This window comes from Triturus cristatus, chromosome 5_1 (assembly GCF_964204655.1).
Source record: "Triturus cristatus chromosome 5_1, aTriCri1.1, whole genome shotgun sequence".
NCBI classification, from domain to species: domain Eukaryota; kingdom Metazoa; phylum Chordata; class Amphibia; order Caudata; family Salamandridae; genus Triturus; species Triturus cristatus.
Genome location: NC_140587.1, coordinates 225,394,633 through 225,410,651, shown reverse-complemented (window position 1 = coordinate 225,410,651; position 16,019 = coordinate 225,394,633).

Genomic DNA, 16,019 nt, shown 5'->3' with positions numbered 1-16,019 from the left:
TTGAAGTGGTGACTTCAAAGGAAACCTTAGAAGAGCACCACAATTCCTTTCAACCCAGCCCTAGCTCCAGATGATCAGTAGAGGGAAACTCAGCCCTTTGTGTGAGGGCAGTACACAACCTATACAAATGTAAAGTGGGAACCACATCTCCCAGCCCAGGAAGACTATTAGTATGCCGATAAATGCATGTGTATCCCCTGTCACACCCCATCCTTCCTCTAGTGGCTGTCTGGAAAGTATGCACAAAGTGTACCTGTCACCTTAGCCCAGAGGTGTATTGGAGGCTGGTTGCAAAGCACAAAGAGTCATAAGCACATATAAAGGCCCACTTTTTAAAAGTGGCATTTCAAAAATAGTAATGTAAAATCCTGCTACACCAGTATGTAGGATTTGCCACTATTCTAAACATACCAAACATAGCAACACCACTCCTTTCTGATCAGGAAGTACCACTTAAACTATAAGGGAATTCCACAATGCTAGCCTATGAGAGGTGTAGGCCTCACAGCAGGGAATATTGAAATAGGCTGTTTGTCATACCATACATAAAGGTAAATGTCCTACCTTTTACTTACAAAGCACCCTGCCCATTGGGCTACCTAGAGCCTACTTTAGAGGTGAGCTATGTGTAATAAAAGGGGAGTTTAAGGCTTGTCAAGTATTTTTATATGCCAAATCAAGGTGGCAGCAAACTGCGCAAACAGGCCCTGCAGTCGGAGGCCTGAGGCAAGTCTGAAAAGCTATGTCTGTGGGTGGGACAATCCCGCTAGTAGCATTTAAATTACACACCATGGGCATATGGTATACCACTTTACAAGGGATTTACAAGTAAATCAAATATGCCAAACAGGTGTAAACCAATTATACCATGTTAAGAGGAGAGAGCACATTCACTTTAGCATTGCTAAGCAGTGGTAAAGTGCCCATAGTCCTAAAGCCAACAAAAAGAAGGTCAGAAAAATAAGGGGAGAAAGGCAAAAAGTTTGGGGATAATACTGCAGAAAGGACCAGGTTCAACACATACATATATATATATGTGACAGAAAATCTTACTTAACTTTCTTCTTTTTGATTAATTTCCTTATGTTTGCAACTGCCAATTTGTTTTTGATTTCTACAACTATTTTGCTACATACATTCTGCACTAGGTTGGTTGATATTTATTTTAAATATACAAAATGTTTTGTGTGGGTGGGTGTCATTCCCTTGGAGTCCGTGTTGGTTCCGGGGAACTCACCAATAAACTGTCAGGCAGGGCTGTTTGTTTGTCCCACCATGAAAAGATATGAGGGAGGCATCATGGTAAGATTGACTGGTTTCTCTGCTCCACATGGTAGATTGGTATACCTTCACTGTCTTGTTGGTCAAGAGAGATCCACAAGGTTTGTGCAAAAATATTCAGCATGCAACAGTGCTGACTATGCTGTTTCTATAGTAACAGGATTAAAATGTTCACCAAATGAGGACCTTGGTTCTGATGTCCTTATTTGTAGACGTTTAGCATACGGGGTACCTGTGTGATCACAACACAAAAGGTGATCCTTAAATGCAGATTTTAAAATCTTAAATTCAAATTGAAATATATTGTTTATAACAAGTACTCGGATGTCTACTCAGAATTGAGAGTGGGTGACTAGTATGGCAAGTAATTTCAAGGAATGTAAATGTGTGGTTTTGTGATGTTGCCTCAGACTGGAATAGTTAACTTCATCCAATAGCTGCACCTCTATCCCACCCAACAGAAATGTGACTTAAAGTTTGAGAGTTTTGTGTTTCTTCATTGCCATCAGAGCCGCAGCAAAAAACGCAATGGCCCCCGATTGTCCCCGTCATTTCCTTTCATTGCTGCCAGACGTCCGGCCTTGGAGATTCCAGCCAGAAGGAAAGGTCCTGGACTACAATTATAGCAATTAGATAGATAATTACCTGTTTCACTAAATCTTGCACAGTAGAGGAAACACTGTATCAGATCAATGGGTGACTAAAAAAAATTGATGAAGGGGTCAAGGGTAGTGTTTTGAGGCAAATCACTGTATGGGCATGGGTACAGTAGTGTGGCTGGGTCAATGATGGGGGAAGTATTGGGAAAGAAACAATGCATGGCGTAGGAGTGGTGGCAGAGGCGTAATTGAGTGCATGGATTATTGATTGGCTAGGTCAGTGACTTCACAGTCAGATAGCTAGATAGATGGTTGGGTGCAGAAATGGATGAAGGGTTAAGTGGCGTGATTGTACAATGACGGAAACAGTGTGCGGAAGGAGCACACTATGGGGTAAAAATAGTATAGGACAGGTGAGGCTGAGCTCTATTACGTTCCACTCTTTACAACAGAGAAGTTCGCTGCCCTTCTCTGCTCTTCACTCTACCCTTCTCATTAGTGAAATTGCGTCTTCACTGGTTTTCCAAATAAATGATTGTTTATATGTAAGAATTGGTCAATAGTAGGAAGAATGAGTAACTGCATGCTTCATTTGGAGAGTGACTGTATACAAGGATGGGTGAGTGATTAAGAGAAGATTTAGATAGTTGTATTAATGAGTAAGTGCTTGGCATTATTATGACACGGTTGATCAAATCAATCTTCCCATAATGATGCAAACATACATACACACACACACATGTACACACACACACACGCACACACACACTAAGAGATGCCTCATAGGTATTTTCAATGAATGCTGCCCTCTTCACAGACAAGTACTAATGAGGTATCACCAGAGCAAGCGTTATTTATTATTTGTTTATTAAAGGTATTTATATAATGTGGACCTAGACACATGGGCGTATGCGCGCTTCACAAGAAACATATAGCAATATTAACTATAGCCATTGACTTTTTAACTTCAATCAGTTTAAAACGGTGTCTCTTATATTGCATAGTTGGGGTTCATTTAGCCTCGCTATGGACCTCTGGTATCAAGCGCTTGTAATCAGTCTCAGTCGTGGTGTGTTGGACTTGGCCCTTTTTGCAGGGTCATCCCAGGACTTTTTGCATTCCTCTTGTATTTTTTTCTGACCTGTTTTTGTTGGTTTTATGACTCTGGGCACTTTACCACGGCATATCAGTGCTAAAGTGCATTTGCTCTCCCTGTAAATTGTTGATATGGATTGGTGTTTCCATAATTGGCTGATTTAATTTACTTTTCAGTCCCCAGTACAGTGCATGTGTGTGCCCAGGGCCTGTAAATCAAATGCTGCTAATGGGCTTGCAGCACTGATTGTGCCACCCACATAAGCAGCCTCTGTGTGCAGTCTAGCACAGCCATGTCAACTTGGCAGGCGCACCCCCTTCCCAGGTCCTACCATTCCCTTTTCTTACATGTTAATCACCCATAACGTAGGCCGAAGGTACCCCTGAGGGCAGGGTGCAGTGTATATGAAAGGTAGGACATGCCCTGGTGTATCCTGATAGTGAAATACTGCCAATTTCGTGTTTTACTATTGCAAGGCTACCTGCACCCATAGGATAGAATGAGGAGTGGGCTTATAACATCTTATAAATATAACTACCCCTGGGAACAAGGTAGGAAAATAAAGTTTAGTATGCCTGAACTCAGAATGTTAAAATGCATCTTTTATTGAGGGTGATTTTTATATTTGGTGTTTGGAAATACCACTTTTTAAAATTAGGTATTTTCTTGTTTAGCCATCCGGTGTGTCTCTGCTAGGATGTGTATTGGCTGTCTTGCTTTAGAGTGGCAGGGACTGGGGAGGTACAGTGGCTCCAGAGAGTCTGGAGGAGTCAGGGCTGGGCTGAATAGACCTGGGCTGCATTCAGAGTAGGGGGAGGAGTTCTCACTAGCACCTGAATAGACCTGGTCTGCATTTAGAGTGGTGGGAGGAGATTTCCCTTGCACCTGAATAGGCCCTGTCTGCTTTACACAATGCTGTCTCCACCTCCTGCCCGGCAACGGCACCAGAGAGGACAGAACTGGTTTTGGCTGGGCATAGAGCTTCTCTGCCACCAGAGAAGAAAGGAATTTGTGCTATAAAAAGTGGGGCCCAGACCCCTGAACTTTAGATTACTGCTGAACTAAGGAACCTGCCAGGAAGAAGAACCCGGAAAACTGGAGGAGTATTGCCACAGTGCTGTGTGCTGTTGGGGTTAGCCTGCAGTGGTTGCTTCGATCTTGGGCAGGGAAAGGACCGGACTGTGCTTTTATCATCCTGCTGTTAAAGTTTTCTCCAAGGGCTTGAAGTAGAGCTTGCCTCCTGGTCGAAGTCTCAGGGATAGAAAATACTTCAAAGTTCACTTCTGGGAATCAAGAGGAACCTTTGCCAAGGAGAAGAGCCGGAGGAGCTGAGGAGGAATTATGCCCCTGTGCTGTTTGCTGTCTGGGGTTGGACTGCAGTGGCTACTTTCTTCCAAGGAAAGGGAAAAGGAACTTTGCTGTTTGCTGTGTCCCCTGCTTGATGAAGATCTCCAAGGGCTTGATATTGAGCTTGCCTCCTGTTCTGAAGTCTCAGGGACACAAAGACTTCACTACCAGCTCCCCTGAACTTCCTTGCTGGGAGTTCTGACCTGCTAAGAGTTGCCTGCTGTTGTTTTGGACTTCTGGAGGCTGTTTGCCGCTCGGAGCTTTAAAAGTAAAACAACTTCGAGAAGCGCAACGCATCCGCACCTGTTTCCGATGCATCGTTGAAGAAATTGTCACAGCGCCTGCCAGCGGCTCGAGGAATCGCTGCACGCCGCTTGAGTGCACTGACCTCCAGAGTCCAAGATTGCCGCACTGATTTCAACGCAAGGCCTGCTGTGCGGATGCAAGAACTCATGCATAATCCCAGATCGTCGCATTGCATCGAGGCACCAAGTCTGTCGCATCATTGGGGGACACAGGAAGAAACCGACGCATCACCTCCTCTCCAGTAAGAAACCGACGCATCACCTCCCCTGCGCAGCAGTAAGGAACCGAGGCATTAACTGCCCCGAAGGAAGGAACTGACACATCACCTTTCCTGAGTGTAAGGAACCAACACATCACCTTCCCTTTGACCCTTTTTGTTTGTGTGCGCGACGCATCCAAGGTGCTTTGTGTGAAAAGAGTTGCATCTGCAATTTGCTTTGAACTGAACTATTTCTACCTTTTAAGAATCATATTTTCATAACTGTATTGTGGATTTGTGTCTTTTTGGTCTTGTTTGGTTTCGATAAAGATTACTTATTTTTCTAAAGTGGTGTCCAATTGTAGTGTTTTGACTGTATTACTGTATGTGTTCACAAATGCTTTACACACTGCTTCTGAGATAAGCCTGTCTGCTTGTGTCAAGCTACCAAGGGGGTGAACAGGGGTTATTTTAGAAGTGTATCCCCCTTAACTTGACTAGGAAGAAGGCTCTCTACTTGGACAAAGGTACCTACTTCTGTGAACTAGAGACCCCCATTTTTAACAGGGTACTTAACTTTTTTCTGTGCATAATGTAGAATATAAAAGAAGGCTGCATTTCCTTGTGAAAAACCGATCAGGAGAAAGCTACCTATTATAAGTAATGGGGCCGTATTATACATTTAGCTCCAAGGTGCAAAGAGTGTGTGCGCCCACTTTGTACATCCCCAGGGCACAATGATATTACAGAAGGAGCCAGAGACACTTCTGTGTTATTTTCTATAATACTGATTGCTCAGGTGCACATTTAGCGCCAGCGCTATAATGAGACGGTGTTCTCTCATTTGCATCGTGCCATGTCCCTATTCAAATGAGGGAATCTCTTTGCCTCTGTGCCCACACTGTAATATAGAGGCACAGATGCAAACCTGCCCTTAGAAAGTGCACTCACATTGCGCCAAAAAAAAGGTGCACTGTCAGTGAGCCTCCTAACAGGCAGCCTTCTGGAGGAGGGGAAAGTGGGTCCATGGTCCCCCAAGACATCCCACTGCAGGGTGGGGGCAGTCACTCACTGCACCTGCCTGCAAAAAGATTTCTCTCCCCTCTTTAAAGAGTTTGCCACCTGCACAGACAAACACTGAGCAGCTGCTCAGTATTTCATTGAATGTGCTTTTTTGGGGCTGGTGTGTGTTCACGACTGCTCCTAGGGGCAGCACATTCATTGTAATAGGGCTTATTGTCCCCGGTTGCGCCCTGCGCACCTGTTTAAAGGTGCATTGTGGCACAAAGAAGGACAAAAACTGAGGACCTGGCTTGGCAGTTTGGGCTGGATGGTTCCTATTTGAGCAGGGTCAAGACTGATATCCAGGTACCTGGATCCAAACTGAGGTGGCATGGTGTGGAAAATAACGATGGATTGGGATGCGGCCCGAGTGATTACCAGTGGCTGAGAGTAGTTCAAGCATTCCATGCCATGGCGGCTGATGACATTGGGAAATGGTAGGGTGTAAAAGTTGGGTTATGTTGTTGGTGAAGCAAGCAAGCCCCACTGTCAGAAGGGGGGCTCTGGGGAGGGGTGTGTTCCCCTGAGAAAACTTTACAAAAAGAGAAGAGCAAATTGGTGCATTTGAAAACAAATTTGAGAAAGCAAGACAGTTTAATAAGCAATTGTAAACAAGTAGTCTTGAAAGCCTGCAGCCTTACTCTCCCGATCATGTGTTGTCAGTCTTTTTTTAATAAGTTGCATACTACTGCGAATTGCAGTGCAGCTTGTGAGGGAACAGTTTGTTTCCAGGCATGAGGCTCTGATTGGTCCTCCTAATGACGTTACTCTTTTGCATGCGTTTGTTTGGAACATTGTGATGGGAGAGTAACTCATGTATAAGAACCGTACTCCTCTGCATTGTAATGAGCTTCCACATGGTCCTGGTGGGTAGGAATGAATCTCTTATTTCAGTTGTTGCAGAGTACAGACACTGACGTATGGTATTGAATAAAATGCAGATGCTTTGCTTGGGGGGATTCTCTCAAAACTCTTAGGCTCAGGTTGTAAAGATCACAGACTAATACTGGTTGTACGATTTTCCAGGACCTCACACAGGAGGCTACACAATTACAAGGGCATTCCTACATTTATTTTTAGGTTATGGAAACTCTAGTGCAGTTGCAAACCACTGAAGAGCACCATGAAAGCTGTACACAAAACATATCCATATAATGGATGCGAGATTAGTGAGCAGTGCGAAAGTCATCCCTTTCTCTTTCATTGAGATCAAGGACCATTTTAAATTATTTTGCAGATAGAGGGGTGCTGACGGATAAACTTTGAATATATAGTGGGATTTCCTAAAGTAATCTGTGCCTACTATGAGAGCCTGGCCACCCTCTACAAGATATTTACATTTTTTATGAAAACTGAAGCCCTAAACCACTTTTGAGTACACGTTGATTTAGGGCCGACGTCTGATGATCATCTACTTACACACTCACCCGCATTATTCACACTCATTTGTGATTTCTCTTTTTAGTAAACCCTATCTACGGTTTGTTTTATAAAGTAAAATTAATGCAGAGTTTAGCACAGGGTAATGAAATGCATGCGATTAATAGGTGAAAATGTCTATTTAACTTGAATGATATTTCTGTCATTTAAAGTCGCATTTCATATTTCATGCTGTTACTGAGTTCAAATGCAACAAGGGGGGTTTAAGCATGCTACGGGGGTTGCCAGGGTCCAAATCCCAGCCCAAGGTTAATTTCAAATTATTGTGCGAGAACGTGGAGCCACAGTTTTCGGATTTGGTGCCAGCTCCAAGGCAACGCTACCGGGAATGCACTTTGATGAGCACACGCGGTGAGATTTAGGAACACTCTGATGTGCCATCCTTTCTTCTTTTCCAGCTGACGAAAAATAAAAAATACGATTATCTTACCCTCATCATCTGATCTACTTGCATCAATTGGATATTTTATCAGTCAGTCAGTCAGTCATAGTACTTTATTTCGATAAATCAATATCATAAAAAGACAAGGGATAAAATTAAGTACACTCAGACAAAAGAAAATACAATTAATACAAAATAAGAACATTGCTCGTATGCAATTAATCATTATATACACATAAATAATGCTAAAATAGATACATGCTATAAAATTCAATTCTATATGTACGTTAAAAAGAGGTCAGTTAAGATAAAATGAACTATACAAAACATTTACATAGAATCGATATAAAAATCTTCCATCAAATGACCACTAGCCATGAGCAAAAAAACAGTACAACGTTTTTAAGAGCCCAAGTTTGGGGTGATATCTATCACCATCCTTTTCTTGACTCTGATCGCCCCCACTAGAAAATTAGCAACGTGAAAGGTAATCCTCGGGGTCTGTAATAACTGTAAGAATAGAAGTGCGGGCTTGACCTGTATAAACCCAGCCTCTCTAAGAATCGGGAGCAGGTATTTCCTTCTTAAGGCCATAAAGTGGTCACAGAACATCAAGAAATGCAAGGTGTTCTGTGTCGAGAAATTGTCACAGTTACAGGGTAGAGCATTTTCGGGAGAACACCAGGTCGGGAAATGACCCAAGGATAAGTGGATTAAATTCAACCGAAAACGGGTTAAGAGAAAGCAATGATAAGGCAGGTTGACGATGGATAGATATGGTTCAAGACCAACGTGAGAACTTAGAATAATCCCCGCCCTAACCATGGGTTTCTCATATTCTGTTTGTTCCCTGTCAGATCGTAACCTATCTCCCAACAATCCTTTAATTTGAACTAGATCTTGTACAGTTATTGTAGACGGAGATAAATAGAGATCACCTCTCCCTATCTTAAGGAGGCTATTTTTAATGTAGACTAGCCACGGTATTTTACAAGCTCTATCTAGCTGCATACAATCTTTTATAATGATATGGTTGAGGGGAATATCCTGATTCAACCAGGTCCTCAACCAAGCCAGAACAGGGGCCATTTTAATCTGGTCAGTAATATAACCCAAGCCAAGTTCAGAGTGTACGATGTAAGTAGAAGTTGACTGGGGTACGGAAAGAACAGATCTTAAAAATTTATTTTCAGTGATCTGAATACATTCCGTCAAGCAATTGCCCCAAATAGCACTGCCATATGTTGCTATCGCTAGACTTTTGGCTTTGTAGATTTTTAACAGGGTGACTATAGGTCTTGCTCCTAGTTTTTTTATAAAACTCTGGATAGCGAAAGAAGATCTAGCAAAAGCAATATTTCTGTTTTTTATGTTGGGGCCCCAAGTGCCTTTCTCATCAAACGTGATCCCAAGATATGGAAAGGTGGCTACTCTGCTGAGTTCATGGTTTCCACATGTAAAAGTTTTTATTAACCTCTTTTTCGTACCCCTCCCCATAATCATAATTTGAGATTTTTTAGCGTTAATCTTGAGGTCCAGGGTACTCATAAAGGCTTCAAATGCATTCAATAACCTTTGGAGACCTACACCGGTGCGTGAAAGCAAAACAGCGTCGTCTGCGTATAGGAGGACTGGAATACCAAGTTCCCCTATACGTGGGACATCAAGAGTTGCCGCCTTAAGGAAGGGTTCCAGAGCATTTATGTAAATGGTGAAGAGGAGGGGAGCCAAAATACAACCCTGCCTCACCCCTCTTTCTGACTTAAAGTGGCTAGTGCAACGCCCTTCCGAGGTGACTCTAACCACGGCTGTTATGTTAGAGTGGAGGTCAGCCAGAAGATAAACTAGTGCCCTATCCAAGCCTATGTTGAGCAGGATATTCCATAATTTAGAGCGATTAACAAGATCAAAGGCTGATGAGAGGTCCATAAACCCCAGGTATAGGAACCCCTCTCTGGCCTTTGTATATTTTTCGGCCAGTAAATGGAGATTAAGGCTTTGATCAATTGTACTTCTTTTGGGTCTAAATCCATACTGGATATTGGATAGTATCCCCTTCTCAGTGATCCAGTCATTCAACCTAGATAGAATGACCCTACCCAATATCTTCACTGATGAATCAATTAAAGATATCGGTCTGTAGCAGGATGGGTCTTGTCTGTTACCCTTTTTAAAGACCGGTACAATAATAGACTTTTTCCATGAGTCCGGAATCTTATCGGTAGTAAGGACGTTAAAGACGTTGCATAGGATTTTGGACCAGAACTTAGGTGCATATTTAAAGACGTCCCCTGGCACCCCATCAGGGCCTGGGGCTTTGTTTTTTGGAGACAATTCAATTGCCCGTTCCACTTCTTCCGGGGCAAAGATAACATTTTGCTTAACCGGGCACGGGATCCCTTCTTCCACTAACAGGGAAACGACGTCAATATCAGTGCCAGTGGGATCCGTATAAATCTCACTAAAATGTCTAATCCAAGCCTCGTCGGTAATATTGGCCTCCAAGGGGGTATGTGAGTCCTCTAAAAAGAGTGGCTGGTTTATTGTTTTCCAAAACAGGCCACTATTTTTTTGTGTTGCTGGATCCAATAACTGAGCCAAGGCATTGTCTTTTAGGGCCCTCTTTCTCTCTAAAAGTGTTTTTTTATATATGGACCTAGCACTCGCTATATCCTCCCTATTTTTGGGGGTTGTCTTTAATACTTTTAATAGGTCCCTGTGGGCATTAGAACATTTCTTGTCAAACCATCTGTTACCCACGCGGACCGTAGGACTAGATTTGATCTGAAGGCTGCAATCGATTTCATTACAAATGTTATTAAATGCTACTATGACCTCGTTACATTCGATTCTATTTGATAAACAAATTGCAACTTCGTCCTCCCTCCTGTGCAACACCTCCTTTAAAAAGGTTTCGGGAACTATCTTTGCCCATTTCAACCTGCGATTTTGGTCTTTTACCACAAGGTCTGCTCCCCCTTTAAGTTTTACTGATTTAAGAGAGAATACATTAACAAGCATAAATTCTATAACTACGGGATTGTGATCGCTAAAAACTGATCCCTCTGTGTAATATTTAATGACATTACTTAACAAACAAGGAGACAAAAATATATAATCTATGATAGAGCCCTTGTCATTTCCTTTAAACGAGGGGATTCTGGTATTTCCATCCCCACAGGCTGATTCGTATAAATTCCAGCTAGCCAAGAAGGTTTCGAGCAAATCACCACGCCTGGTATGCTCTAAATGCACTTGGGATGAGAACGGGGGGATATCAACGTCCTGACCAGTGCATAATAAAGGGCATGGATGTATGTTAAAATCCCCTAACAATATTAATTCATAAGTGTGTACGTCAGTACTATAGGTTGACAAGAATTTGTCCAGTACTTCTAAATTGAGACTGGTACAATCATTGGCGTTAGAGTTATAAAAGTTAATAAAAAGTATGTTATCCTTTTCCTGCGATGCAAGTTCTACGATCAAACAGTTTTCAGAGCCAGATAAATGTTGACTAAGTGACCCTTTAATGTCTAGTTTAAATAGGGTTAACAGGCCCCCCTTGGGGCGTCCGGCCATACTACTGGAAGCTGGAATAAAAAAGCTGCTGTACCCATCCAGAGAAAAGTTGTTCGACAGATCCCATGTCTCTTGCATCGCGATGATATCATAGCCTCTTAATGACAATAGCCAATCCAAGTTCCCCATTTTGTTCTTTAAGCCGGCAATGTTCCAAGTGGCAATTTTGAGGAATGGTGCTGGTGACTCGGGAGGCTTCCTGGTAGTATCAGACAGTCAATCATTTTCCTCCAATGAGGACAAGGCAGAGTATCGATTAGAAAGGGGGAGAATATAATCCCTCTGCCTGCTAGGTGGCTGGTTTCCATGAGTGTCCCCACCATTAAAATGCATCGGGGCTCTCGGTGGCATATTAGAAAGGCAACCAACCCCCCCCCTAGTTGTACCAAATTCATAATGCTCGTGCTGTTGGGGCCGTCGCTGTTGTGTACAATTCAAATGACTGTAAAAATAACCTAGAGGTCTAACAGAAACTAGATTATCCTGGTTGGATAATGAGGCAGCTCTTAAGAGGACGGTAGCCACATGTTGTGGATATTTGAAATTGACTATAATACAGTCCCCTCTTGTAGTTTTCCTGCCATCCCCTATCCAACCAACTCTACGAGTGGATAATATGTCGTTAGAAAATGCCAGCGGAAAGCCGCAGTTTTTGTTAAGCCAGGCAAGTGATTTATTTTTTAGAGAGTCATGGGTTTCCTGCCTGGAGTTAGACATACAAGAGTCGACCTCAGGGACATTGATCAATACCACTGTGTAAGGGGCGCACTGTGGTGGGAGGTTAACAATATGGTTTCTCTTGTATTTAGTAGGCCCAAAAACTTCTCCCTCGGCTACAGGCTTCTGGATGTTCTGAGAGCGTGTTTGTACTAAATGTGGTTTACCTGAGGAGGTGGCTACAGTAGAAGGTGAATGTACTGGTAAAGTGATAGATGAAGCGTTTATAGGCCGACGTGACTGACTACTACCCCCCGGGGCCCTAGGAACTCCCTCGCTGTAAATACCAGGCGGATGCAAAATGGGGACCGGGGCGCTATCCGTTAGACTATGGTCCACGGGGGCCGGTAGGGCCGGTTGAGGGGTTATCAGGGAAGAAGGTCGAGTTAAATAGGAATCCAGAAGGCCTTTCAATCTGTCTACTTCTGAAGAAACTGAATCTAACTTCGCCAACAAGGGGCTAATTAGAGCCTCCAGTTTGGACTCTAGGATTGATACCAAGTGTCCTATTGAAGCTGGATGAAGAAAACCCCCCTCGACATTATCATTAGACACTAACGTTTCTTTTAATGAGTCTGGTGTAACCCCCCTGCTTGATTGGGGTAGACCTTGCTTTTTTGGCTTTCGAGTTACCACCCTCTTCACTGGAGCCTTCCTACACGCCCGCACTCTTCTCTGCATGGGAGAAGGAGTTGGGGTGATCTTTAAACAGGGTACTACAATCTGTGAGGAGGTTGAGTCATTTAGGGAAGCAAGTTCATCCATGCTTTCAGCATTTACCAAATCATGAGGTACATCAATGTTAACATTAGCAGTGTTAGAATTTGCGCTACAACTTTCAGGAAAAGGTGTTTTAGTATTAGGGGCTATTATGTCTGATGGAGCTGCTTCAGGGCTCAGTCTACCCAAGGAAAGTCTCCTATCTTTGTTGATCTTGTTGACGACTTTAACGAGATAATTATCCATCGTCCTCTTTTCACTTGAGCCGGATAAATTAGATGACCTGGACTTCGACATCAGGATTGACAATTGCGACAACTTGCAGGACAGGGGTATGACAATGGAACTGGTTACTTACAAGTCCGTGAAATACAAGATCCTGGGCCCGGCCTCTTCCGGCCCCGGACGGCCACAGACGGTCCTGCCCTTGTCCCGGGCTTAACCCGGCGCCACCCGCGCGCGATCCCGCGTCGCGGGGGCTGCAGCGATGATTTATGCGCCTCCTGGCGCGAAACTGATCTTCAGCTGGTCTCTAGCCGCTAGGGCTGCTGGGGTGTGTAGTCCCGTCTTCCTACCGCGGCCGCGATGTTTGATGACGCGGCGGCGGGAGACTGGGACAGCCTTGGCGCTGCGAGGCTACGGGAGCTGGTGAGAGGGTCCGCAGGCCGCACAACCGGGAGACAAGATGCTGCCTGGTAGAAAATAGAGCCCGCTCTGCCGGGGCTGCAGCGATGATTTATGCGCCTCCTGGCGCAAAACTGATCGTCAGCTGGTCTCTAGCCGCTAGGGCAGCTGGGGTGTGTAGTCCCGTCTTCCTACCGCGGCCGCGATGGTTGATGACGCGGCGGCGGGAGACTGGGACAGCCTTGGCGCTGCGAGGCTACGGGAGCTGGTGAGAGGGTCCGCAGGTCCGCACAACCGGGAGACAAGATGCTGCCTGGTAGGAAATAGAGCTAATCAACGGAAATTTATACTCTTGTCCAGATACACCTACAAAATCCTACTTCAAATTAGGGGGATAGGGGCCTCTCCCCCTGTTTCTGGGCCAGAACCAGTATAAGAAAGATACATGCTTATTAAATGACCAGTAAGGGATGAGGATCTTTTTCCCCTCACCTACATGCTGTGTGAGAAGACTGCCTGGTTCCTCTTGCAGCTGTGAACGGTAGAGGCACCAACGTTGGGAGGTCTGCATTGCATACCATGTGCCACCACTGCACCAGGGTGCACGGAGGGGAATACCACTGGTGGGCCGCGCCTCTCTGCATCACAGGCCAGAGTATGTTGCGCTGGCCGGATGCTGTGGAGGGTGAGACCCCTGAGCTGCGCCAAACTCTTGTGTTGGGAGCACTGCAACTTCACACATAAGGGCATCCTGTTGCATCACCTGCATCGGGAGGTTCCCCAGCGGACATGGCGGTGACTGCTGTACCCAGGCTTGTGAAATCCTGCCCAGCTGAGACTCCTGCTGGCTGAGTCACAGATTTGGAGAGAGTGCAGTGGATTGTGTCACAGTGTCAATGTCCAGGTGAGGAGAATCTGTGACGCATAGCAGAGGAGGCCCGGGGATCGAGTCAGACCCAGGCCTAGTGCATGTTGGTGACGCACCCCCAGTGGCGGCTCCTCCATTATGGAGGAAGAGCACCGCCCCACTGCTTTCAAGCAGTGTAAGAAGAGGAAACATGACATGATGAGAACTTTCTGATATTCTCATACTATGTTTTCTTTGCGGGCGGGAGGGTGGGTGGGGCTGCTATACTCATGGAGCAGTGCAGGGGCAGAGTGGTATGCCCACTCAAGTACACAATGACTGTTTAGTCAGTCTTCTCAGGCCACACAAAGCAGTCATGCACACTTCCCTGATCGCAATGCAGGCTGCATTACAGCCTGAATGAAGAACATGCCCATCCCTCCAGCCCCTGGCTGAACAACTTGTCACGGCACTCAAGAACAATCACAACTCCGCATTGCAGCGTTGTGATTGGCTTAGAGAAGGTTTGTAAACCTGGGTTTGTATCAACTCGATACTCCTCTAATGGAGCATTTTAGCTGTCTCCCTTTCATGAAATGCAGCGTAGCAAATTCCCTCAGGACTCAGAGACTCAAATTCTGCCAAAACCACCCCCATCTTTCATCCATCCTAGGCTGCAGAAATGAGTAGCATAGTATTAGTTAAATAATCAGTTATTATTTACAAAACATAGAAGTATAAGGAAAATATCAATGAGCACGATATGAAAACTATTATTATTATAATGAGCAGGATTTTGTTAATTTCAAATGAGCGGAGAAACCCACTATCAGAATGGACTGATTTATTAAATAGCCTATTAATGGAAATGACATGACCCAATGAGAGGGTGATTAATATGAAACCCCCTTGACATGTTAACATGCAAAAAGCAGCGATGGCTCACGGTTACACCGGGACCCAGAAATATCTGACATTCTTGAAATCAAGAAGAGAAGAGACAGCAGCTTTTAATGTTTGTTGCCTGATGACTACAGGACCCGCGGAAATGCTCTGTCACTCAGGTAATAAAGAGAGGGAGGCCCTGTGGTCCATGCCTGTAGTGTGGTAGCGTGAGACTGCTAATCCTGGAAATATGTCAAAGTGAAGCTCTCTATGTATTTACTGTCATTCACTGGCCTCTCATTCATGACAGAAGATGTCAAAAGCCCAGCAGGAACAGGCAACTTATTTCATTGTTTTTTTGACATTGGCAATCAGTTTTCAGACCTTTGCATCTATATTTTTTATATTGATTTTTTTTTTTAGAAAACCGATGGAACATTTAGTTAATGGATTGTATGTTATGTTAATGGGATTATGGGCACACTATGGTCTAGTGATGACGTCTGAATGTCAATTTATAGCCCTGATAGAGCGCCATGTTGTTCTGAAAATTGTAGGGGTGCACCATAATCACTGTTAGTACGCACCCACATATTAAAGGACCCAAATTAACGTGTGACTTCGAAATGTATTACTAAAATCTGCTTATAATAGTGTGATTAGAAATGTAACTATGCCATTTATGAAGAGCAATGTCGTAGTTAATTGCAAATGTATTTTAGTTAACGCATGATTGGTTTTTGTGTAATGTGATGCATTAGGTTTAAACGTGCACCATATTAAAGTCTGCACATGTAGTTTACTTATTCATATATGAAGTGTAATGCTTATAGTGTGATTTTAGAAGTGTGTGTGTTTAAATTGTGTAAAGGTCTGATCGCATATACGTCTAAAGAGAAAGGCCTGTTTGTTTCTTATCTTAGCTAAATATT